Source organism: Balaenoptera physalus (assembly GCF_965194825.1).
Source record: "Balaenoptera physalus genome assembly, chromosome: 18".
NCBI classification, from domain to species: Eukaryota; Metazoa; Chordata; class Mammalia; order Artiodactyla; family Balaenopteridae; genus Balaenoptera; species Balaenoptera physalus.
Genome location: NC_138899.1, coordinates 333,199 through 358,637, shown reverse-complemented (window position 1 = coordinate 358,637; position 25,439 = coordinate 333,199). Strand labels below are relative to the sequence as shown.

Below are 25,439 nucleotides of genomic sequence, written 5' to 3'. Positions count from 1 at the left end.
GGGCCGCCGCCGCCGCCGGGCCGAGCCGGTTTTCTCCGGGAAGATCAAAGCCCGGAGGGGAAGCGGGTCGTCGGGACGAGGGAGGGGACCCGCCCGGGAGGGGACCCGCCCCGCCGCCGCCGCCCTCGTGCAGGAGCCTCTCCCCAGTCGGCGGTTAAGTGTCTGTAATCGGGACGTAAACGCGACGAAGAAGTCACATGGGTCCAACCTGACAGGTACAGTTTGACCATTTACCGGATTCAAACCTCTTTCCACCCCCCACCCCGACCCCACGCCAAATCTACTGCATCATTTTTTGGAGTCTTCATTCTGGGGCACATTTTCTCAAGACTTAAAACCCACCAAAGAAAAGATGAACTGAAGTCAAACCGAGTCCCAGTGGGGGCCAGGGAGCCAGATTAAATGATGTCCATTTGTAATCTCTGTTTACACAGTGATGACATTGGAGACCTTGAGGGTTCCCAGTAGATATTTCAGCTGAAAGCAGCGTTCTGCTAGTTCTCGGAGACCAGGACTTTCTGTCTCTCGTCCCGGAATATTTCGCAAAGTCACAGGCAAAAAAAACCCAAACACACAAACAAGCAAAACCAAAACATAGCGGACCACTCGGGGGACCGAAGCGGACAGTGAGCCTGGCACCGCGGGGAGGGGCCCGGCGCCGCCCCCTGGGGAATCCTGCCCCGGAAACCGCGCCCCAAGGGGAAGGTGAAAGGGCAGCCACCCCCCGCTGGGCGGGCGATTTGCTTGGTGGGCTCAGCGCCGAGTCCGCACCTGTTCTTCCCGCTTCCCTTGTGGGAGGATGAAACGGTGCTGCTGGTAGATGCTTTGAGGTCGCAAGTTTGAAGGTGGGGTGGTGAGCATTAATATGTCAAATTCAAGGGAAAGGATGTTCTCCAGAAGGCTCTACAGAGGGAATTAACAATTTAATAGCTAGGTCATCTGCACCTGTGCCTGAACCAGTTCCCGGGCCTCCCCTGTCAGCTGGCGATTCCAACGCCCCGGCGACTCAAAGGCTACCGCAGACACGGAGGTGCTCACACAGAGTACTGACCACATTAACCTTCCTGCTTGTCCTCCTTAAGGAGAAGCACTGGCTTCAGAAACCTGGGGGGGGGGTGAAAAATTCTTTAGTAGGGATTTACACCAGATCTTTAATTAATTAGTGGCACTTCTGTTGTTGGAGATCGCTGAGCTTCTTGGATCTGTGAATTTACAGTTTTCATCAAATTTGGAAAAAAAATTGGCCATTTTTTTTTTCAAATATTGCTTTATGTCTCTCAGACCTTTCCTCTCTTTTGGGAACTCCAGTGGCCCCTGCATACAGCTGCTTGAAGTTTTCCCAGAGCTCACTAAATGCTCCTGTTTACATTTTTACATCTTTTTTTCCCCTCTGTATTATTTTGATAGTTTCTATTGTTAGGCTTTCTTTTGCAGTGTCATATCTGTTCATCTATCCAGGGTATTCTTCATCTCAGATATTTATTTTGATCTCTAGAGGTTTGCCTGAAGCCTTTTTGGGCAGAAGCAGAGCGAAATGGTTTCAACTCAGGGCTGAAGTTCCACGGCAGAGTCCTTGGACAGTTTCTCCAAAGCCCATGAGTGTAAGATTCCGCTCTGGCGGAAGAGACTGCAACTGTTCCTGGGCCCGTGAGAACCGCGGGGTTGGTCCCTCTAACCATTTCCCAGCCTTGGGAGTCTCTGCCCAAGATTGTGATCATTCAGCTGAAGAGCTGAGGGGCCCCCGCAGATCCCAGAAGTCCCTTCTCAGGCAGCACTCTCCTCTCATGCTCTCCAGGGAGTCAGCAGACTGGGGTCCCCTCCACCCAAGGCGGCCTCAGCGGGAGAGATCCCGGTGGGAGCCGGGCAGTGCCAGGGCCCACCTTCACGTGTGTCCTGTCCCTCAGGGTCGCTCTCCTCTGTTGCCTGATGTCACTGTCTGGAATACTGTCATTTCATAGCTCTGTCTGGTTTTTTAGTTGTTTCAGACTCGGCCTGGTAAATCAGACAGGAAGTTGAATCTGGGCCGTGTGACTCTGTCTTGTCCAGAAGCAGAAGCCTCCAGTCATATTTTAATGAAGTTTTTTTTTTTTCTAAACCATGTTTTGTACCCACTGGTAGGTACTTACTATTTTGTTAACCTGCAGTTTTTAATGATGCAGGATAGAGGGTAGCAGAGTTTTATCAGATGGGAGTTCTTATTTCCACTGTATTTCTCTGAGTACACACTGGATCATGGTGTAAAATGTGTTCATTACTGTGGGTTATGGTCCGAAAGTTTGAGAAACACTGCTTACCACCGTGAATCAAGGTGGTCAGACCCCACTGAGGTGAAAGTTCTTTTGTGGAAAAGTCCTTCAGGGCCTTCCTGGGGGGGGACCAACTTGTCCCGGTTTTCTAGGGATGTTCCCAGTTTAGCCCTGGGTCCCAGGACCCACCTCAGCCCAGGGCAGATCAGGGTGGTCGCTCCCCCTACCCTGCCCGGTTGGGCGCCCCTTGGCGGCCTGTGACTTACAAGCGTTTTTTGTGCCAAATGTCCACGTGTAAGTGGTTTTGTGGAATGCTCTAGGGGCCTTGCTGTAGAAGCAACACCCATGTCCAGGCAGGGCTGCCTACCTAGCCTGGTTAAGCCCTCCTTGTCTGAAACGTAGAGCCTAGCCTAGCCTGAGGCCTGGGCACCAGTCCTGGGCCCGGTGAGGTTGCACAGCAGATGGAGGGAAGGGCCTGTGAGCCGAGATGCGGTTCACCGCCCCCGGGTAGCGTGGCCTTTGGCCGTCACCTTTCTCCATGCCCAGGTTCCTAATCTACGACGTAGCGCCACACAGGTCCTGCCTCCTGGTGGGTGGGACAGTGCGACGAGGTGGTGACTGGGCACTCCGTGGAGGCACAAAGGGGGCATGGCTGTGGCTTCCAACACTGTCTTTGTTGCGCGTGTCTGTTGCTGGAGGGGCTTCCCCTGACCAGGTATTGGTTCAATCCGGAACCATCCCCACACTCAGGCCTAGCACAGGAGGGACCTCGTGGGGCTGAGAGTCATGCAGAGGCTGGGGCTCTTGGACAACGGCCCCGTGCCTGGGACGGGGTCAGCTCCCTGATCTGCAGGGCTGGGGGCCGAGACAGGGGTGACAGCGTAGCGGGCTAGAGCACGGATGCTTTGCACCTGCGTTTGGGACGCAGCGTGAGCCCTGGGCCGTCTCCCGGGGTAACTGCTGGGACACTTGCGGATTTCAGAGGTGTGTCCATCTGGGCCAGTGCGGCTGCACATGGAGCCCATTGGTCCAGGCCTGCGCTGACCTCAGGGCTCCGGCAATGCCGGGACTCGCTGGCTTTCCCGCAGGTAACGTGTCCTCCGGCAGCGGCGGGGATGGCACAGCTGCTCCAGGCTTGTGCTGTCCCTGCCTCCAGAGGACTCCACGCGTGTTTCTGCAGGCCCCCTGCTGGAATTCCAGGGATGAGTCCGGCCGGCCTGGCGTGGGCGGCGCTCACACCCGGGAGCTGGGGCCACGTGCACACCCGACCCGGCTGCACAGTCTGCTCAGCGGCCCTGCCGGCAGGGCAGCACCTCCTCCGAAAAGGGAAAGCTGCCGGGCAGACAGAATGCAACAGATGCTCGTTATCTAGAAGAACTTTCGTAATAGAGGTGTAGATAAACGTACCACGATAGGAAAGTTTACATTTTTAGAATTTCCAGATCAGTAGCTTTTTTTCAGAACATTTTTTCCCTTCTGGCTGATAAAATGTTTGTTAGAAAACTATGTAAGTTGGCTTAGACTGTATTCTAAAGATCTGAAACCCTGACTTGATTTGCAGGGTTTGGTCTACTTTTGCTGCAGCAACCTTCAGATGGGGCCACGGTTCATGGGGCCCCTCCTCTGCCGGTGCCAGACACGACCTCTGGTGCCAAGAGATGTGGGACTCGGGGGTCAGGGCAGATCCCCGCTCATCGCCCCACAAAGCTCCAGGCGGACTTTTAACTTTATCATTGTGACAAAGATAGGGCTTTTGCAAAGTCTGATAGAAAATGTCTTTTTTGTATCTACTAGCCTCCCGAGTAAATTTTGTTTTAGGTCTGAACACGCTCCAAGCAGATTTTAAGTTGAGGCAAAATAACCATGAAAGGATTGTTCCGGGTCCTCGTCAGCCTGGCTTCCGGGAGGGTCAGTGGCGGCTTCCCTCTGGTGAGAGGCAGCCGGCGGGGAGGGCCTGGGCCTCGGCAGGAGGGGCCGCAGGACGCCGGGCGGTGGGCCCGGGAGCCATGGCAGCGGTGGCAGGCGTGCGGCGGCCGAGAGCAGGGCTGGGCGCTGGCACCCCGAAGGGTCCAGCAGAGCCTGCGGATAAATAGCCTCGTCTATCACCGCTGAGTCGACAGCACTGCAGGTGCCCCGGGACCCTCTCCCCCTACGTGTGGGAATTTCTCACCTTCAGTCTCCCGCTCTGTTTTTGTGGTTCCCGATACCTCAGTGTGATACTGACCATCTGTTCAGTTGCCATTTGCCGTAATAGCGAGGTTTTCAGGACTTTTTAGCATGCTGGGAAATGGGACTTGCAGGTGGTGGCATCCTAGAATGTGGGAGAGGCATGGTAGCCAGACCTCTGCTTCCTGCCCCAGATCCCCAGACGCACCCACGGATCCACGGCTGCCTGAGAGCCCGCCTGTGCGGGATGCAGCCTCCGCGCGGTCCGTGGGCTGTCACGGTGTCTGGGGACACGCTGTTGACAGTGGCTACCTGTGGAAGGGGGAGGGGACGGTCCCTTTTTACTGTATTGTTGCATCTCTGCATCTGTTCCGTCTTTTACAATGAGCATGTGTTACTGATACAACAAGTCCACGAACATTGAATGTCGGCAGGCCCTGTTGCAAAGAGAGGGCCTTTTATAGCAGCTCGGAAGGGAAGTCCTGAGCAGGTGACAGAGGACAGGCCAGCGGTGAGCCTGGGCCCCTCCGCTGGCACCAGGCTTTGCACGTGGACGAAGCACCTTCCCCAGAGCCTCTCCTGGCATCGGGGAGGCTGAGCGAGTGTGGTACGGCGTGAGCGGATGTCTGGGGCCAGACAGGCCTAGTCTCAAAGGTGATTAGGGCTGCTTGTTTGCTGGGCTGAATTATTGGATGACTTCTATCTGTAACAGCCATCAGGATCTTTGAAAAGTCATATAAGTTAGTTTATTCGTTTAGAAAACTATGCCGATGACCGTCTCGCCTGGCAGACCGTCTCTGAAGCCTGAGATGACTCATTTCATTCCACACAAGGAGTTAGGAGAAGATTCAGGTTTCTCTGGGGAAAGCAGTGCGTGAGCACACAGCCAGGCGCATCAGGGGGCCCGGGGGGGCTGGAGGTGGGTGGTCACCTCTGAGGCTCTCCAGGGAGAGCAGGGCTCCCGCGCTGCCCTGGCCTGGGCCGCTGAGACAGGGGCGGGCGCCTGGTGGGCTACCAGGCCCGGGAGGCCTGCTGTGTCGTTTATGGCTCAGCTGACGAAGGACGAAAGTCATGACGCCGAGGCAGCTGTGAAGTCCCTGAGGCTCACCCTCTTTGGCGACGGGGGCACACGTGTCAGTGACCAGGCAGATGCGCCTGGGGAGGATGGGAGTCCGAGCCGTCTCCTCCCCGTCACCGATGATCTGATGAGACCAGGCCTGGGCCTGCTGCATGCGTCACCCCCAGCTGCTCTTCTCGTGGGGTTCCGGGCCGGTCCTTCTGCAGACCAGGATCTGGTGCGTCCCTGCAGGGCAGCGGTGAGAGTGGCGCGCCAGCATCTTGATCTGATCTGCCTTCTGAGGCTGGTCTAACGCAGCGGGATGGGGAAGGCCGTCTGAGGACAGCGGAGTCGTGCGCAGCCTCAGGTTTGAACCCACCCACCCGCCGACAGAAACTGAATCTGAGATTATGAACTCGGGTGAAACGTAAACAAATTATCATCTCGTAGAAGTGCTGGTCTGAGCCCTGACCTTTAAACGAACTGATGAGCTTTGCTTTAGTTAATGAAAAAAAACCTGGTTCGGCATGAGCTTGAAGAGGTCTAGAAATATTCCTTCGGGGGACGATCCAAAACATTTACAGCAGCTGCAGGAGCCTTTGGAGTTGACCCAGCTATTTTAACACACACAGAGCTGGGTTTTAACCTTCAAGGACAGGCCAGGTGAGAGGTGACGGTCACAGTGCCCTCGGGAGACCTGTTAGGCCGTCTCAGCACAGCCGAGACTGCAACACATGGCCTTGGGGTACATTTCCTGAGGCCCGCAGAGCCGGTGGATTGTCTTCCCCAGGCTACTGCCCGGAGCTGCCTTAGGTGACGGTCTGTCCTTCTGTCTGTGGGTGTGACAAAGTGTAGTTTTTAAAATTTCAAAACCTGACTCTCATGCAGATATAGAATGAACAGGTGTCAAATATTTATTAGCTGATTAACAAGGGAACCAGAAAGTTAAGTTGGTTCGAAGAGCATTTTAAGGATCTGGGTGTCCACAGCCATTGAGGGATGTGTGCGCGGGGCTGCTGGGTTGGATGCAAAACTGGTGAATGTCTTTCAAGGTCACTAGTATATGTAATTGTATACTATCTATAGAACATATCATTAAAATGCACATACAGATTCTGAAGTTATCCTTTCTTTTTTTTTTTTTTTTATTTTTTCACACACACACACTATTTTATTTTTACAAGAGATAAATAGACTGACACCAAGCATTGTACATGGATGACCACAACAAAAGCAACAACGATTGCAATTACCAAACACAAAACACACTCATACTATGTCATAATATTGACATTCAGTCCAGTAATCCTCCACTGTAACAGCTCCTTTACTTTGCAGTGAAAATTGATTTGTATGTTCTTTGCCTCTGAGTCCTTGTGGGATTTTTTTTTTTTTAATTCAAAAAGAAAGTCACAAAAATTATACTCATCCTCATCAGTTCACTCAGTCCCATGTAATTAATTTTTTTTTTCATCTTGATCTTTTGTTAGCACTTTTATGAGTTCATCAGTTTTTCAAAAAATTGAAGTTATCCTTTCTTGTGGGAGGAAATTATGTGCCCCTTCGCCCGAGAAGATCTGAGTTCACATGTAACCCTGGAGCCCGACTTGTAATCCACAAGATGCTGGGCTCAGATGGAGAAGGCGGCCTGGTGGGCTGGGAAAGGTGACAGGGTGACAGTGGGTGGGCTCACCCACATGCTCTCTGGCCGAACCTCCTAGTTTGGGGTATTTTTCTTAACATAGATGGTGGTATTCTACCTGTGAAGAGGCCATTGTGGTATCAGAAAGTGTGGTGTGTTATCAAGTAGTGTTTAATCTGCTCTGACTAGTGGCCAAATCTGTGATTCTAGGTAACAGGAGAGACGGTTTACAGGCCTGATTCCTGCACGGTTCACAAGCCCCCTGGGGTCGTAGCCCACTTAGTGCACCAGGCAGGGTGGGCGTTCAGGTGCCCCCTGGGGGCCGTGCAACCTCACAAAGGGCCTGCTTGCTGGACAATTCTTTATTTGATGCTTAACGGAGAACAAGCAAATTCTTGTTGAAATTTCAGTTTGGGAGCCAAGAATAGACCCCTAGGCTATCGCATCTGTAAAACGAGTTCCAGGTTCAGTGATGAATTTGGTCAGGTGCTTAGAATCCACAGCGAGAGGCCGCCCGCCTCTGTGACACCGTCGCTTACGATGTGCTGTGGAATTTGCTTGTGCTTGGTGCTCGGGGCACCTCAGACCCAGGGCTGGGCCTTCCCGATGCATCAGGCGGGTGCAGGCCATGGACGTGAGGCGAGCACGGTCCCCTGACCCTCGCTCCCACCCGGGCCGTCCGAGGGCAGAAGGAGAGCCCCTGCTCCCTCGGGGTGTTTCCCTCCCTGAAGTCTGTTACGAGGGTCTTGGGGCTTGAACATGGAGGCGACTCCACAGGACAGGCTGGGGTCTCCCCCTTTCTTCACAGGCGGCACTGTGTCCCCTGGGGAGGGATGTGCGTCCTGGGTGATGCCCTGGTATTTAGTCACACACACCCTGCCCCCGAAACTCACGAAGTCCAAGGTCGCAATCTGCCTGTTGGCATGACGTGGAGATATCCCAGGAGCTGAGCGGGGTGGGGTAACTAGTCTCCAAACCACCGTCCCAGGGCAAGTGAGAAACAAGGATCTGTAGGCGGTAGAGGTGGCCGGCCGCTCCAGGACGCCAAGGCCTTCCTCCCGTCCAGGCTGGGAAACGCGTCCTATCTGACTGATCCAGGTCATCCCATCAGTGTTAACTTCATTCATTCTCTGTGTGTCACACCTTTAGGAAAAGAATCATTCATTGAGGTGAAGTTCACAAGAACTTAGGCATTTCAGTGTGACGTGTAGTGAATTCACAGTGTTGCACCACCACCACCTCTGTGCAGTTCTAGGACATCCCATCACTACAGGGAAACCCTCCCCCAGCCCCTGGCAGCCACAACCTTCGTTCTGTCCCCATGGATTGGCCCCTCTGGAGGTTCCACGTAGCACGAGCTTGCGACCTGTGTCTTGTGTGACGGGCCTCTTAACACTCAGCGGGCGTTTCCAAGGTTCATCCCGCTTCGGCGCATGCTGGAGCTTCGTTGGTTTTTTTGGCTGGAGAATATTCCATCGTGTGGATGGACCACATTTTGTTTGTCTCTTCATCAGTTGAGAGACTTTTGGGTTGTTTCCACTTTTTGGCTGCTGTGAACACCGGTGTGTGTTCACTGTATTTTCTTGTATTTCCATACGTGTCCCCAAACACATGGCTTTGTCCTTTTTCAGTTAACGGTTAATTTTTTTTTTCAGAAGTGCATTTTGAAAATATTATCAATGCCTTTATTGCCATTCCATTAAATCCAATAAAGTTAAATTATAATAAATATTCTTTTTGGTATAAATAAAATATTTAAACTTAAAATAACATTGTGAGTTTTACTGTGCCTACTTTTCAATTTTTCAACATCTTTCTCAAATACTTTTAATGTTCCAGAAAAACTATTAAAAACACCCATAAACACATGTATCCAGAGGTGTACATTTTTTCTTTTGTCTCAGGCCCCTATGTGGCTCGGCTGGCGCTGGGCACTGCTTGGTGCTGGGGGCACCAGGGGGGGTTTGGAGGAAGTAAAAAGTCATCGTCACCATCGTAATTGATAATAATCGGTGTCTGCTAAGGACACCGGTGTTTTCTCAATCCTGAATGAAGCACCTGTAGGAAGCTTCGCTGCTCGAATGCGGTGCCCGCTGGCCCAGCGGCTTTAAGCTGACGCCGCGAGGATGCCCGGTTTCTGCGTCCTTCGTCTCCTCCCTCCTCGGGGCACGTGCTCCACCCACGCCTTCCGGGCACGTGGCCAAGTTTTCAGCGTGGCCCCAGGCCTCACACACCTTCGACCGCCGGGCAGTGGCGGGGCAGCAGGAGCCGAGGGCCCGGGTCCCTGTCCCCTGCCGGCCTCTGTGCATGCTGGCCTCCCCACCTCAGCTCAGCCTGAACGCCAGACCACACGGTGACATCGAGGTCCATGCTCTCTGGCGGTGGGGACCTCAGCAGCTCCCAGGCTGCCCACGTGGGCACGTGGCCTCCGTCCCCGTCAACAGCCCTGGCCCACGTCCAGCCACGTCTCAGGCGATCACGGCCCCTCCGGTCTCCTAGGCCCTGCGCCTCTCACCAGCCTCACCCCTGGGCCGACCTCACAGCTCAGAGGCTATGTCTGGGGAGCCGCTGTCGGTGTTTATCTGAGGTCATACCCGCCGTCTGGGGCCGCAGAAGTCAGGGTGTCTACCTCGCCTAAGTCTCTATTTGACGCTTCTGGTGTCTGTTTCTGAGATTTGGACCAAAGGCAACAGAGCGAGTGGATAAAGGGACCGTTTGACCTTTGCTGACACTTCGGGGACTTGGGAGAGGAAACGCTGCAATGGTGTTTAGAGCCAGGAAAATGGCTGCAAAGTCTCTCGGCCTGTCTGGCATGCGGCTGCTTCTCCTGATGGTGATGGAGCCCCCCGGACCGTCACAGGCCGCCGGTGCAGCCTCCAGCGCTTCGAGTTCGCCCAAGGCTCCCCTAACCTTTGCAAAACGAGACCGGGCTCCTGGGCCTGGAATGCGGCAAAGGAAACGCTTTTGTCCAGCCCGGCTTATCTGATTTCCCAGCTTGTAGCTCCGTCTTATCAAAACAGGCTGCTTCCTGTGTTACACAAGGCGGGGAGGCGGGGAGCGTGGCAGCTGCCAGCTTTAGCAAAAGCCCGGTGTCGGTGGAGGTGACCCTCTGTCCCTGGTGTGGCCCGGGGTTTGTGAAGACCCCACATGAGGGACACAGGTGAGCCAGGCGAATGGAGGCCTTCCACCAGCTGGCCTTACCCCTCCGAGCCGTTTGAAGTACGCTGTGCCCCTTTGCTTGCTCCTAAACTCCCCAGCGGGAAGGCAGTCCTGGAGGAGGAAAGCGAAGGAAGATGAAGGCAAGGCTGGGACAGTCGTGGAGAAGATCCCTGACACGTGTGTCCATGAGGCCCAAGGGGTCAGAGAGGGCCCTGCGGGGGAAGGTGAGGCACGGAGCAGGTCACGCGCATCATGCAAGTTTCTCACGCTCGTCAGGACAGTGCACAGCCAGCCCCCCGGCCCGTCACCACCGCAAGGATCCAGCCCGCGGCTGGCCTTGTTTTGTCTACACCCCACCCACTTCCTCATGGGGCTATTTTAAGCCAGTCCCAGACGTCATATTATTTTATCCATAAATATTTCAGAAAGTATTTCTAAAAGTTAGATAAGAACTAAAAAAATCCTCATGAAACCACAATTCCATATTTACAATGAAAATTATTGACAGCGATTCCTTAAAATCATCAGATATCGGTGTTCAGATTTCCCTGGTGGCTTCTGCCTATTTAAAGCAGCTGCTTTTGTCATGATCTGGTCTCCGGGCCAGGCTCTGGACCTGGCACACAAGACATAGGTGGCACAACCCTGCTACGTGGGGCTGCAGTCCAGGTGCCCGAGGGCAGCCCCAAACCGCCAGGAGCTTGGTCACCCTCCAAGTGAGTGCCCGGAGGGGTCTGTGCACCCAGGAGTGGAGGTGGGGGGTGGAGAGGGTGCAGAGGCCAGGGGGAGAGGTGGGCTGAGACCCACACTGGGGTGGTGACCGCTCTGCTGGAATTCCGACTTGATTGAGCCACAGGCCTGTGAAGTGTTCTGATGGGAGCTGGCCGCCCAGAAGCCCTCCTTCCCCAGGGTCTGCGTGAGCACCAACACACACCTCCCCCGCACCGCCGGCCCCTCGGCCCAACCTGCTCGAGCGAGCATCTGGGGTTGGCAAGAAGGAAGCACACAGCAAGGTCTAAGGTGTGTGCCCGGCCAGGACCTCCACTCCGGGCGCCGCGTCCCCAGCCCAGCCCCGGCCCGACATGCAGCCCTCGTCCAGGATGGACTAGCCTTTCCAGGGTGGGGTACTTCCTGCGGCTCTGGAGGCCAGAGTCTACCGTAGGTAAAGGTGTCCCAGGCGCATCCGTCCGGGCTCCTTCCCCGCCTGCAGCCCACCCCCCCCCCACCGGGGTCTCTCTGACTCGGACCCTCCTGCTTCCCTCCTTCCCTTGTCAGGACGGGCGATCTCGACCATCACCCATCTCAAAATCCTCCACTTCTCGTCCGCAGAGTCCCCGCTGCCACGAGGGGACACATTCCCGGATCCTGGGGGTCAGTGTGAGGGTCCCTGGAGACACAATCCCTCAGCCACACGAACCCTGTACAGCTTTGCACCAGGTGAGCAGAGACATGTCCCCAAGGTGCCCGCGGGTTCAGGGCCCTCCCAGGCCTTCCTCCCGTCAGACGGCTTTGCTGGGATTCTGTGCCAGATAAACTGCTGAGTCACCAACCATAGATAAGATCTAGGGTGATGAACCCTACAAGTCCCTGTGAGAAGCGGCTTTTTAGACACAGACGTTTGGGCGCTGGGACTGCCTCGGCGTCTGTGGTCTGTCTCTCCAGAAACGGCGCTTTGCTGCAGTTCCTCAGTTCTGGGCCCGGGAAGCCGCCCAGGGTGGGGGTACTTCGGGGCTCAGGGTCACAGCGCGAATGCCATCACCGCTCCCTGAGGGTGGGGAACACGTGTGAGAGAGTCTCGCCGTCAGCTGTGCACCGCGCTGCCCCTCCTCCTCCTCCAGCCCCGCACCTCCCCCTCCCCCATCCCCCCCTCTCCCCCCTTCTCGCATTCATTCGTTGATTTTACGATTATTTACCAAGTCCGCATTATCCTCCAGGAACTGTGGAGATGACGGGCACACAATAAATTAAAAACGTACACATAGCGCCTTTCTCAAAGAGCTTACCTTCTTTAATGGGGCAAGTCTTACCCAATAAATTGTACAAGTACTCGTAGAGGCACAGCTGGAACGCAGGCCCTGATGGTGGTGTGAGAATCTGTACTCGGGGAGGTGTGCTTCCTCCCACTGCGCGGGGGGCGTGGAGAAGATCCTGGGCAAGGAGGGGCTCCAACCTGCGTAGGCGGGGGAGGGCGAGTGGGGTGAGGGCGTGTGCGCCGCCCGCCCTGCGTGAGAACCGAGCCCCGGGGAGGCGCATGGGCCCCGGGACGTGCTTCCTGCCCAGCGGCAGAGGGAGGCCCTGGGGCGCTGCGTGTGTGAGCGGGGAGTGGAGGGGCCCCCCAGCAGGGTGGGGAGCGGCCCTCGGCCGCATGGGTGGGGGATGGACTTGGGGGCGGCGCTGGCCACGGGCGGGGTCACACAGCTTCAAGGCCACCTGGGGAGTGAAACCCTTGCGGTCGGTGGGGTGGAGTCCGCGAGAAGCAGGAGGGACTCCGGCCTGAGCGAGGTGAGACAGGTTTGGGGGAGGATCAGGGAGGTCCGGGTGTGCTTATTCTGCTGGGCGTCCGGTGTTCATCGTGTTCGGGGAGGGTCCTTTAAGCCCCGGGGAGGCATTGAGGGAGCCCTCTGGTCCGGGGGTGTAGAGGTGGGGGTCACCACGCTCCTGCCGCTGCTGAGCACTAGGGTGCAAGCAAAACCCATTCTTGAGCTTCTGGACTTGCTGGGGGTCGTGGCCTGGATGTTTGTGACCCCCCCCAGTCATATGTTGAAGCCCTTCCCCTCCCCGTGTGAAGGGTCAGGAGGGGGCCTTTGGGAGGGGACTAGGATTATCTGAGGGCATGAGGGTGGGGCCCCCCAGGGTGGGATCAGTGCCCTCAGAGAGAGCGTGCTTCCCCTCCTGCTCTCTGCCTTGTACGGACACCAGGAGGGGGTCCCCACCAGAGCCCAACCCTGCTGGCTCCCTGACCTCAGGCTTCCAGCCCCCAGGATGGTGAGAAACAAATGTCTTGTCTGTAAGCCACCCGGTCTGTGGTGTTCGACTACAGCAGCCCAGACAGACTAAGACAGGCCACAGGCATCTCCAAAGTGACTTACCCCAAACGAGGCCCCCAAGGTCCTGAGTCTGAGCCACTCACACTGGGGAGCGGCAGACCCCCACCTGTGGCCCGAGGACGCTCCTCTCATGTGGCTGAAGTAAAGGCAGCGGTGGATGACGGTCTCCTGGGCCTGAGGGCTTCAGCGGAGGACAAGGGGAGTGTCGGCAGGACAGGCTTGCTGCCGGCCACTAACCAAAGGGCCAGGTTGGCACACGGGGAGCTCTGCTCAGCGAATCCTTTTACATTGTGGGGGAAAAGAAGATGGAGGAAGAGCGTCCACCCGCGTTCTTCTGGCTCCAGGGAGGCCATGTTCGCCTTCTGCCCCCCTCATTATCTGTCTTTTCTACAGCCAATGTTTATTATTTATTATTATTATTGATACAACTATTTTTACCTCTGAATTGGTAATATACTCACATGGTTCAGGGTTCAAAAACTAAGACAACATAAAACCTCCACTTTTGGTCCCGTCTGCTCTGTTACCTTCCAACCACTTTTATTATCATCAAGGATCTTTCCAAATTCTTTTATGCAGACAGATGTGAATACATATTAGTTTCCACCTCTCTTACATTAAATGCAGCTTACTGAACACATTGTTCAGAACGACATCTCTTCATAACAGCACCTAAAGAGTTCTTCACTTTTTGAAAAATTGATTTCTTTTTCAATCAGTTTTTGAAAGAAAATTCAATTTCTTTCAACAGAGCTTTGTAGTTTTCCTCATATAGATGTTATACATCTATATATTTTGTTTACGTCTTTATATTTTGTTAGATTGTACCTGCATATGTCTCCCTTTTATTGGTGCTAATGTAAGTAGTTTGGTTTTTTAAAAATAAATAATTAATTAATTTTATTTTTGGCTGCATTGGGTCTTTTTTGCTGCACGCGGGCTTTCTCTAGCTGCAGCGAGTGGAGGCTGCTCTTCATTGCGGTGCACGGGCTTCTCATTGCAGTGGCTTCTCTTGTTGCGGAGCACGGGCTCTAGGCACGTGGGCTTCATTCAGTAGTTGTGGCACGTGGGCTCAGTAGTTGTGGCTCGCGGGCTCTAGAGCGCAGGCTCGGTAGTTGTGGCGCGCAGGCTTAGTTGCTCTGTGGCATGTGGGATCTTCCTGGAACAGGGACCGAACCTGTGTCCCCTGCACTGGCAGGCAGATTCTTAACCACTGTGCCACCAGGGAAGTCCCAAGCAGTGTGTTTTAAATTTCAAATTTCAATTGTTCATTAATGGTATATAGGAAAGCAATGGACATTTTATTAACATACCTTGTACCCTGCAGCCTTGCTAAGGTAACTTATCAGTTCCAGGATTTGATGTTGTTGATTCTTTGGGATTTTCTACATAGACAATCATGTCGTCTGCAAAAAAGGATAGTTTTATATCTTCCTTACCAGTTTGTATAATTTTTATTTCCTTTTCTTGTCTTGTTGCATTAGCTAGGACTTCCAATACAATGTTAAATAGGAGTGGTGAGAGAGGACACACTTGCCTTTTTCCTGGTCTTAGGAGGAAAGATTCTAGTTTCTCATGATGAAGTATGATGTTAACTGTGGGTTTTTGTAGATGTTCTTTATCAAGTTGAGGAAGTTCCCCTCTATTTCTAGTTTGCTGAGAGTTTTAATTATGAATAGGTGTTGAATTTTTATATTGTGCTCTTTCTGCCTCTACTGATATGATTATATGACTTTTCCTCTTTAGCCTGTTGATGTGACAATTACATTAATTGATTTTCAAATGTTGAACAACACCCTTGCATACCTGGGATAAATCCTGCTTGGTTATGGTATATAATTCTTTTTATACATTGTTGGTTTGATTTGCTAATATTTTGTTGAGGATTTTTGCATCTAGGTTCATGAGAGATTGTGATATTTAGTTTTTCCTCTTTTGTGATGTCTTCATCTGGATTTTATGTTAGGGTAATATTAGCCTTATAGAACGAGTTAGAAAGTATTCCCTCTGCTTATATTTTCTGTAATAGATTGTAGCAAATAGGTATGATTTCTTCCTTAAGTGATTCTTAGAACTCACCACGAATGTATCTGAGTCTGGTGCTTTCTCTTTTGGAAGATTATTAATTATTGACTCAATTTCTTTAATAGATACGGGCCTATTCGGATGATCTATTTCTCCTTGTGTGCGTTTTGGTGGACTGTGTCTTTCAAAGAATTGGTGCATTTCATCCAGGTTATCAAATGGGTGGGAGCTGTGCTAATGACCCTCTTTCCTTTCTGATGCTAGTAATTTGTGTCTTCTCTCTTTTTTTTTTTTCCTTTGTTGGCTTAGCTAGAGATTTATCAATTTTATTAATCTTTTTAAATAATTAGCTTTTGGTTTTATTGATTTTCTCTATTGTTTCCTGTTTTACATTCCATTAATTTATTACTTTCTCCTTCTTACTCTGAATTTAATTTGCTCATCTTTTTCTAGTTTCATAAGGTGAAAGTTTAGATCATTGATTTTAGATCTCTCTTCTCATATGTGCACTCACTGCTGTAAATTTCCCTTTAAGCACTGTTTTCACTGCCTCCCACAAATTTTTATAAGTTGTATTTTCACTTTCATTTAGTTCAAAAATACTTTTAAATTTCTCTGGAGGCTTCTTCTTTTACCCATGTGTTATTTAGAAGTGTGCTGTTTAATCTCCAAATATTTGGGATGTATCTTCAAACTCATTGAGTCTTCCCTCATCCATCAACTAATGAACCCATCAAGGTATTCTTTATTTCTGTTATGGTGGTTTTTATTTCTTGCATTTCCTTTTTATTCTTTTAGAGTTTCCATCTCTCTGGTACATTACCCCTCCATTGTTGCATTTTGTCCATTTTCCCCATTAGAGCCTTTAACTTATTAATTGTAGTTATTTAAAATTCCTGGCCTGATAATTCCAAACTCTCAGCCATATCTGAGTTGGTTCTGATGCTTGTTTATCTGTTCAGACAGTGTTTTTTGCCTTTTATCTGCCTTGTGACTTTTAGTGACAAGCTGGATATGGTGTGTCAGCTTAAGGAGCTGAGATAAACAGACCATTAGCCTTTATTGTGAGGTGAGATGTTTATTATCTTTCTCGTCATGTTGCACTGGCTACTACCTCCACTACATGCTGGGAAATGGTGGGAGCAGTCATTCTTACTTTGTTTTCCATATTAAGAGAAAACTGTTTGCTATTTCACTATTAATCATTATATTAACTGTAGATTTTTTTTAAATGCCCTTAATCAGACTGAGGAAATTATGCTCTATTTTTTTTTTTTTAAATCCTCTTCGGATTTCTTTTTCTTTCTTTTTTTTTTTTAATCAATCTAACAGGAGTGAGTGATATCTCATTGTTTTAATTTGCATTTCTCTGATTATTAATGAGGTTGAACGTCTTTTTTTTTAATTTATTTTATTTATTTATGGCTGTGTTGGGTCTTCGTTTCTGTGCGAGGGCTTTCTCCAGTTGTGGCAAGCGGGGGCCACTCTTCATCGCGGTGCGTGGGCCTCTCACTGTCGCGGCCTCTCTTGTTGCGGAGCACAGGCTCCAGACGCGCAGGCTCAGTAGTTGTGGCTCACGGGCCTAGTTGCTCCGCGGCATGTGGGATCTTCCCAGACCAGGGCTCGAACCCGTGTCCCCTGCATTGGCAGGCAGACTCTCAACCACTGCGCCAGCAGGGAAGCCCCTGTGCTCTATTTTGCTGTGTTCTTCTAGTTAGGGTTCATCTAGTTTGCTGTTTTTTGGTTATCATGAATATTTGTTGAATTTTGTCAATGCTTTCTATACATATGTTGAGATGATCATATGAATTAAGCTTTTATTCTGTAATCCTGTAAATGACAAAAATTGATTTTTAATTAATTTTTTTTTTATTTTGAGATAACTGAAGATTCACACTCAGTTGTCAAAAGTAAAGCAGAGAGATTCCTGTACCCTTTACCCAGTTTCCCTCCAACGGTAAAACTATGGAGCAACGTTGCAGCTAGGATACGGAGATCAGCACAGCCAGAATACAGAACCTCCGTCATCACAAGCATCCCAGACTTTCCCTGTTTTCAGTCACACTCTGGTACCTTCAAATAGTAGTTTTTTATATTGTGTGCAGAATTTATACTTGTTGTCTTCGGAAAGACTGGTTCATGGGGAGCTATTGCCATGAAGGGGAGCCTGCTCTTTTCTGTATCTTTTGTATATTATGGAAATTACCGCTTTGTCAAGTGTACAGAAAACTTCCCTCAATTTTTCTTTATTTATTATGTTTATTTCAAAAGGCCATTTGCACGGGAGAATGTTCTGTTCCTACATACAATACCAAACGCAAATCATTATTGTTGGGCTATAAGGATATCATCTGACAAATAGAGTTTAAAAAGCATTATACTGCTAATTTTATCAGTCTTTTTCTCAGTCCTCTGGATTTTGCATCCAGAAAGGTGACCAGATTTTCCTTAGAGCAGTCTTTTTCATTTTAAGATTGTAAAATTGTAAAAATATGTAACTACAGAAAAATCTTGTTTTCATCTATTGCTTTTCTTCCTTCCATCCTTCCTTCCTCCCTCCTTCCTTCCTTCCCTCCCTCCCTCCCTTTCTTTCTTTCTTTCTTTCTTCTTTTTTTCTTTCAAATTTAAATACTTGCTTCATCTAAAATGTATTTTAATACATGGGATGAAGAATAAAGACTAGGAATTTTGTTTTACCCAAATGGATAGTCGGTTGTCTTAATATCATTTATTGAGTAATTTATCACTTAAATATTTTATTTTGACTCTTCAATGTTAACCGTTATTTGTAAGTGTTGCTATACTTATTTCACAGATGCAGTATCTGAGATCAAGTTAAGTAAGTTATTCAAGGTTGCAGGGCTGAACTTTGTAAAGCCTGAGTCCAATCAGGTTTGCAGGGTCCAGGGCCCATCCTCTTTCCCCGTTTCCAGCTAAAAACCCCCATCTGATGTCAGAGCTCCGAGGGTCCTTGGGAACCGTGTCTCCCGGGTGACTGTGATCTAGAGGAGCTGCCGGCAGCAGAGTCTTTGGTTTTGGGTCTAGAGCTGCCTTGTAGGAGGCATTGGTCTTATAGGAGTGTCCTCGTGGCACCAAGACAACTCAACTCCCTTGGATGATCTAAGGCAGCTCAACCTGCACCAAATTTAGCTTCAGGCCACACTGACGAGAGTCTGTTGTTAATTTTGGGATCATATGTTGCTATTTGGGATGCACCAATTGGATTCAGATGGGAAAAGTTGGAGGAAATAGGAAGATTTCTGCTTCAGAGAGAGGAGAGATGGAGTTGGCTGGAGAGATGGAGTTCCTTCCCTTTATCCCACACTTCTGTGGTGGGAAAAGTATGCTTTGCTGAGAGGTGAGAAGGAGTGAAAGCAGTCCGTTTGGCAGATGGACCAGGAGGGATTCCTCCCAACTGAGCCCGGAGGGAAGGCTGCTGCTCCCCCCACCTGTCACATCCACAGAGCGGTCAGCGGGGAAGTACGATGTCACGTCCACGTCTCCGGGCAGCTGACCGACTGTGGTTCCTGACCCGTGCGCAAAGCATGTAGTTCACTGGGAGGCGCAGGTGGTCACGGTGCAGGACCCACTGCCCGCCCACGGGGAGCAGTCAGCCCCCAGCCCCCTCGTGGGTCCCAACACGGTTGAGGCGGGAACGGCCGGGCTGTGACGCGGAATCCATCGCTGTCCCCTCAGCGAAGGACCCGCGAAGATGACACTAGCGGGTCTCTGCTGTGCGGGAGATGAGCCCGTGGGTTCAGTGGAGCTGGGGGTTCCAGGCTGCTGGGGCCTGTCTGCTGGGACAAAGCCAAACGGGGTCCCAGCAGGACACAGACTCCCCACCCCAGTGTGCCCTGCGGGGTCATCGCCACCCAGAGATTGGCTTCAAACCAGCAAACAACAACACTCGAAGGGTTAGAGATTTATTTGCCTGGAAAAGTTATTTTTTGAGGTTGTCAGACATTTCAATTATTAAAAGCTGGGGCTAAGTAAAGCTCAGAGAAGGAGGAGGAAAGCAGTGTGGAGGGAAATCGCCCAAAGAATAACTCTGACAATTCAGAGCTTTAAGCACGAGCTAGTTTTGGATGAGAGAAGCCAACACCAGAGAAGAGAGTCCAGAGACCTTAGCCGGGTCCTCCTGGTGTTTGGTTAAACCCCGTGACAGTCCCACTCCTGGACCGTCCGTCCTGACGGGCGTGGGGATTTGGGAGGTAAAACTTACCTGTAATGGATTATAAGGTGTTGATAAACTGAGCGTCCTATGTAACCTTCACCCCCTTTTCAGTGACTCCCGACTGCCCACGGGGGAGCCAGGGTTCTGATGCTTCCTTCGCCCGTATGGGGTCTGCTCTTGAACCTGCTGGACGTGGACGCATGCCGCGCGTGCACCCCTGTCTGTGGGGCCGTCCTCGTTCTGTCTCAGGAGGGAGGGTGGCCCCGTCGGGGTGCTGAGTCACTGTTCTCTCATTGCAGAGCATCTGGAAGGAGATGCTGTGCTTCTGCTCTTTGGCCATGTGTGGCTGAATCCCTGATTCCCTGGGAAGGGGCTGGCGTTGGGGGTGGGAAACCCCAGCAGTGCTTGCAGAAAGGGCCACCGGGTGGTTCCCAACGAATGCAGGACACGCAGGAGCCTGAAGCTTGTTCATGAGGTCCGCCTGCGGCTGGTGGTGACCAGCGCTGAGTCACGAGATTCACCTTAACAGAAAGGCGGGGGCGCTGGTGGTGGTATCAGTGCTGGGACAGCTCCAGACATAAACAGCAGGGTGTTCAGAATTCTCTTACGCATTGTAGAAATAGACTCTTGTTGCTGAGATGTCGTCTTCCCTACAAGAAAGCAGGAATTTAGATGCTCTGAACTGTCAACAGACCAAAGGTTTTTGGCTCATGGGGGCCTGAGGTTCTTATTTCAAACTTGAAAGGGCTGGAATAAGAGTACATCATCGCTAATTGGACCCTGGGCTCCAACATGGCAAAAATAAACTTTACCCTAACCGCCCACAGGCTGGAGGGAGATGAAAGCCGTTGCTCTGAGATGAGGGACCACCGGCGAAGCTGCACCCCTCCTGCAGCCGAGTGGGCCCTGAGGGTCTCGGCACCTCCGGTGACGGTGACGCTGCTGGGAGCACGTGTGCCAGGTCGCCGCCACCACCTCGCACCCGCATCTCGTCTGCAGCGCCTCCCTTTTCTCCTCTTGCGGAGCCTGCAGGGTCGTTTCAGGAAACGAAATGTATCAAGCTGTCCTGGAAGCAATGAAAAACCGAAAATTGGAGGCAAGCTTCCAAGAAAGAGAGGAGAACGTTGCCACGTGTCCTGCGAGTGCTTTGTTTTCTAGGCAGCGTGCGCTTTTCCTGCCCTGGGACCTTGGCCTTACAGGTCCCCCCACCTCCCCACCCAGCAGGTGCCTCCTCGGGATGGATGCCCTCCTCCCTCACCACCGGCCAGGACTTCCTGGAGGGGACTTCACGCTCGCTGAGGATGCGGAGCCTTCTGTGCTCCGAATGTTCCAGGTCCCAGTAAGCTGGCTGCAAATAACGGGTGCCCCATAAATATAGGGAAAAATTGTAACTCTCATGGTGGACTCTTCTTCAACACTAAGTGACTGTTTAACATTTTTGGCACAGCTCTTCAGGGTAGAAAAGCAAACTCCCAGAAATCTCCAGCAAAATGCCAGTGTTTCAGTATTTGAGTATATTTTATTTAATTAAAAGCACCAGCTTGGTGTAAGGTCAGCCAGGTAAGACACCCAAAGTCTTGAAGACATTCATTGCCCTTGTTTCAATATTTTACTTCTGGGAGTTTGTCCAAAGGAAAGAATTCAAAATATGGAAAAATCTTTATGCCCCAAAATGTTCATTATAGGATAGCGTTATTTGTAATAGTGAAAAAATAAACAACTCAGTTGTCCGAAAGGGAGGTTATTAGGTGGACTGCGGTGGGTTCTCTTTTTTTTTTTTTTAATAAATTTATTTATTTATTTATTTTTGGCTGCATTGGGTCTTCATTGCTGCACACGGGCTTTCTCTAGTTGCGGCGAGCGGGGGCTACTCTTCGTTGCGGTGCGCGGGCTTCTCATTGTGGTGGCTTCTCTTGTTGCGGAGCGCGGGCTCTAGGCACCTGGGCTCAGTAGTTGTGGCGCACGGGCTTAGTTGCTCCGCAGCATGTGGGATCTTCCTGGACCAGGGATCGAACCCGTGTTCCCTGCATTGGTAGGCGGATTCTCAACCACTGCACCACCAGGGAAGTCCCACGGTGGGTTCTTTTAATGGATGATGGTAAAGCACTGAACACTGATGCTTATCAAGAGTTAACGACATTTGTTCATACATCCATGAGTGATGGCAAAGTGTTCTGTGTAATAATAAGATCATACATATGATGGATGGGAACAACTAATTTTTTCTTGAACTACAGTATAAAAGTTCTTCAAAGAAAATGTGGCAAAAAGGTTCACTGCAGTTTTCTCTGGGTGATGGGACTCTAAGTGATTTTTTTCTTTTTTCTTTTGTTTTCTTTTACTTTCCAACTTCCCTGGGATGAGCATTTTACAACAGCAAACCAGTCAAAAGATACTGGCTTCACATTGTGTGTGTGTTTTCTGCTCATGTATACGTGATTTCTGTTGTTCTGGTGCCTTTTCCGCTGCACGGGAAATTCCTGGAACAAACGCAGGGCCCGGGGACCTGGAGTCCAGGGCACCTGGCGGGGCCTGTGAGCAGGGCGGCCCCACCCAGGTCTCCAGAGCCCCGACCCCCATGCAGACGAGGAAACAGACGGAGAAGGCACACAGCCCTGGCAGGTTGCTCCATCCCAGCGCAACCTTCACGGGGGAATTAATGTCTATTCATGTCGTTCCTGGAAACCATGTGAATCATTCCCAAACACCCCCATTGTTTCGGCGCATACTTTCCCGTGAGGTTGGCCCGGCAAGCTGCAGGCCACAGCCAAGGCCTCGGGAACCCTCAGCGACCCCCCCTCCCCCCCGAGTGTCTGCCTCTCTGGCAGGAGCGTGGTCGTGGCCTTGCACTCACTTTCTTCCAAATGTGCATCTTGTCAAAGACAGAGGACCTGTTGTTGACTCTGATTATCAAGGCCTTATTGGATGGAGCAGGCCACTTTTGTAGCATTTAAGAAAGAAACAGACTTCCAGAAGAATGGCCCATTTTTCTGGGCCAATTTTTGAGCATTTAGCTCAAGAAAAAGACAGCTTTTCCTGGGCTAAATGCTCAAAGCCAGGGTATACCCCAAATAAAGGGCAACAAAAGTCTAGCACGGAACTCTCCCAAAATGATGAGGAATTTGGAGAAAAAGACCATCCCTCATTCAATTACCAAGAAGTGTTCTGGCGGCAGGGGGCGCGGAGGGACGAGGGAGAGAACCAACGGGAGAGGTCGCATGATGGGCGGGAGGCCTCCGAACGCACACTGTAGCTCAAGCCCAGCCGAACTGACGCTATTTTAAAGAGAGAGAAAAGTCAATGTTTGTAAACGTGTGACAGGTCACTGGTATTCAAATACTATGCTCATAATCATAATGGATATTTTAAGAGATCAAGCAAAGATGCAGTATTGATAATACTCCAAAAGCACCACAGAAGCACAGAAAGATGGTGATACCCAAGGATCTGGTAGAATCAGATTAAGTTTTCACTTGTACATATGAGGGTAATCGCAGCGGTGGGCGTCGTAATAAGAAAAATCATGATAGTAATCGCCGTCTAGGGGTCGTGATACACGTGCTGTCTTGTTTAAACCCACAGCAGCCCCTCAGGGCAGCTTCTTGAATCAAGTGTACAAATAAGGAAACCGAGGCTCCCAGAGACTGTGTGTCTTGCACAAGATCAGATCGTTAATAAGCAGGCAGGGCCACGTGGCAACCCAGACACGACTTTCAAGTCCTTACCAGCAACATGCAAATGAATTCAGAAGTTCATTCCAGAAACTTTCCTGACTGAAAGTGAATTGCGGCACTGATATTACAGCCAGCCTTGCCCAAAAGCAATTTTAAAAGAAAGACTCCACCCCCATCTCCAACCCCAGGCACCTACTTGTCAAGTTTTATATTTGAAGAAAGGAGAAAGGATCACATAGACACCCACGAAGAAATGAGAGGGGCTGTGTGAGTATTTCAGAAATCACTCCTTTGGAGTTCTGAGATGAGAGTACTTTGGGGGGAGAGGTTAAACAAGTAGTGTCAGCATACACCTCTCTGCTGCGTCCCCAGGAGGAGGTTCAAAGGCAGCACGCCTACGGCATCGCTCCCGATTCTCCCCTGCAGACGGTCCTGGACCCTAACCTTCTCCGCTTCCGCCCAGAGCGCTCCACGACCCAGGTGCCCAGTTTCACCTGGTCCAGTCTGTCTGGATCAGGTAACAAAACGTTATCAGGAATTTCTGACCTGAAGTCCCAGTAACCACAAGAGGTGTCCCCTTCGATACGAAGCCAGGTGAACCTTCACCAGGAGGGGGCATCTGGTCGGGTGTGGCCAGAGGCTTGTCCGGGCTTGTCCTGATGACTCAGCGGAGCAGAAACGTAATCCACAGTCTGCCCGTCTGGATTCTCTGGAACCCACCTGTGCTGCTGAGGTGGGGTTTTATTCTATTTCAAAATTGTAATAATTAGAAGGTGATTATAATTGGTTCTAGGCAGTAAAGATGCATTTAATAAATTCTGTAGAACTTCAGGCGATTGTATTGCAATAACATTGAAACCAACTAATAAAAAGAAGGAGAAAAGATACCGTAGCAGAGGGAAATTAAGACTATTTTCTACATAAAACAGAAGTGGTGCATATATAGAAAGCACTATGAAAGGTATTTGCAAGCAATGAAAAGACATATACAACATAACGGCATTTATAACATGAGGCCCAAGCATTATTTCATACATCAGAGTTTCCCAAGTTTCAGCCTTTTGCATGCTAATTTTAAAGTTTTGCCATATCTATACATCTGAATTTTTATTACTTTCTTACAGATTTGTGGTACTGGCTGTAATTTTTTCTACAGTACACTGAGATAAATTAAAAACTTTAAAATAAAAAGTATCCATCTATGTACCACCTAAAACTCTTCATATAGTCCCTCCACACTTTGGGACCTAAGGAAACGTATAATTACCTTCCCCTATGAAAGCATGTGTAGCACAGCACATACAGAGCACAGATAGATGGATAAAGGCAGTCAAGATAGAGAAACCCACCCCCCCACCACCACCAAAAAGGCACCTGACACACATACAAAAACCATTCTGCAGCATTACCACTTCAGTGTCATCCTACTTATGCTGGTAGGGAAATCCTCCATCAAAAAAATACAGGCAATTAAAAAAAAAAAAAAAGAAAAAAAATACAGGCAAGCTCCACTTAAAATCCTGGGAAGGAAAGCTGGATGTGACAGGTAATTTCCTATCCCAAGTAAATTCTTACAATAATAGGACTTCTCCTGATGGGGCAGATCTAATACATGGAAAGGTGGCACCACAATCTGTATTAACACTGAAAAATGTAAGAATAGCATAAATATTTGAACAGCTACCAAGAAGGCATTCTAAAATTCAAACAATTTTTTAACCATTATTTTTTTTCTAGCTATAAAAGTAATTCATGTGTACTGCACGCCATTTGAAAAACACAAGAAAAACACAAATAAGGAAATAAAATCGTCCAGAGATAACCACTGTTAAGACTTTCACACATTCTTGATATCTTAATACATATGTAAAGGCATCAATATACATGTTACATCAACATAGATCCACAGTTTCGCAAAAATGTGCTCCTGCTGTCCGCTCAGTTCCGTAACAGCCTTTCTCTGCTTAGCAATATTGTTAGCACGTTCCTCCAAATAGTCACGCTCTTCTTTTATGTCCCTTAGTGAAGTTTTGCGTTTTCATCGGCTTTACAAATGTGTATACTGTGGGGTTTATATTTTTCATATTTTTTTATGCACTCAGATCTACCAGTCTTCCCATCTCTGGTTCTGTTTTTGATATCATGTTTACATCTCTCAATTTGCTCAAGTTTTTCCTATAGTCCCTTACAAAAGTTGTTGTTTCCTCAATATAAATTTTGTCTACATTTCTTGACCTAACTAATCCTAG

The 25,439-nt window shown here is 50.1% G+C and overlaps 3 long non-coding RNA genes across 3 annotated transcripts; all 3 read left to right on the top strand.

Moving 5' to 3' along the window:
* Positions 1-29: 29 nt before the first annotated feature.
* On the top strand, positions 30-11,278 carry LOC309647661. Its single transcript, XR_014256236.1, has 3 exons — positions 30-215; positions 8,261-10,986; positions 11,127-11,278. It is a non-coding gene; the product is annotated as an uncharacterized lncRNA (long non-coding RNA).
* Positions 343-6,593, top strand: LOC309647662. The gene is made up of 2 exons (XR_014256237.1): positions 343-1,030; positions 1,496-6,593. It is a non-coding gene; the product is annotated as an uncharacterized lncRNA (long non-coding RNA).
* An 11,088-nt stretch (positions 11,279-22,366) lies between the features above and the next one.
* On the top strand, positions 22,367-24,019 carry LOC309647961. Its single transcript, XR_014256418.1, has 2 exons — positions 22,367-23,457; positions 23,563-24,019. It is a non-coding gene; the product is annotated as an uncharacterized lncRNA (long non-coding RNA).
* The last annotated feature ends 1,420 nt before the right edge of the window (positions 24,020-25,439 follow it).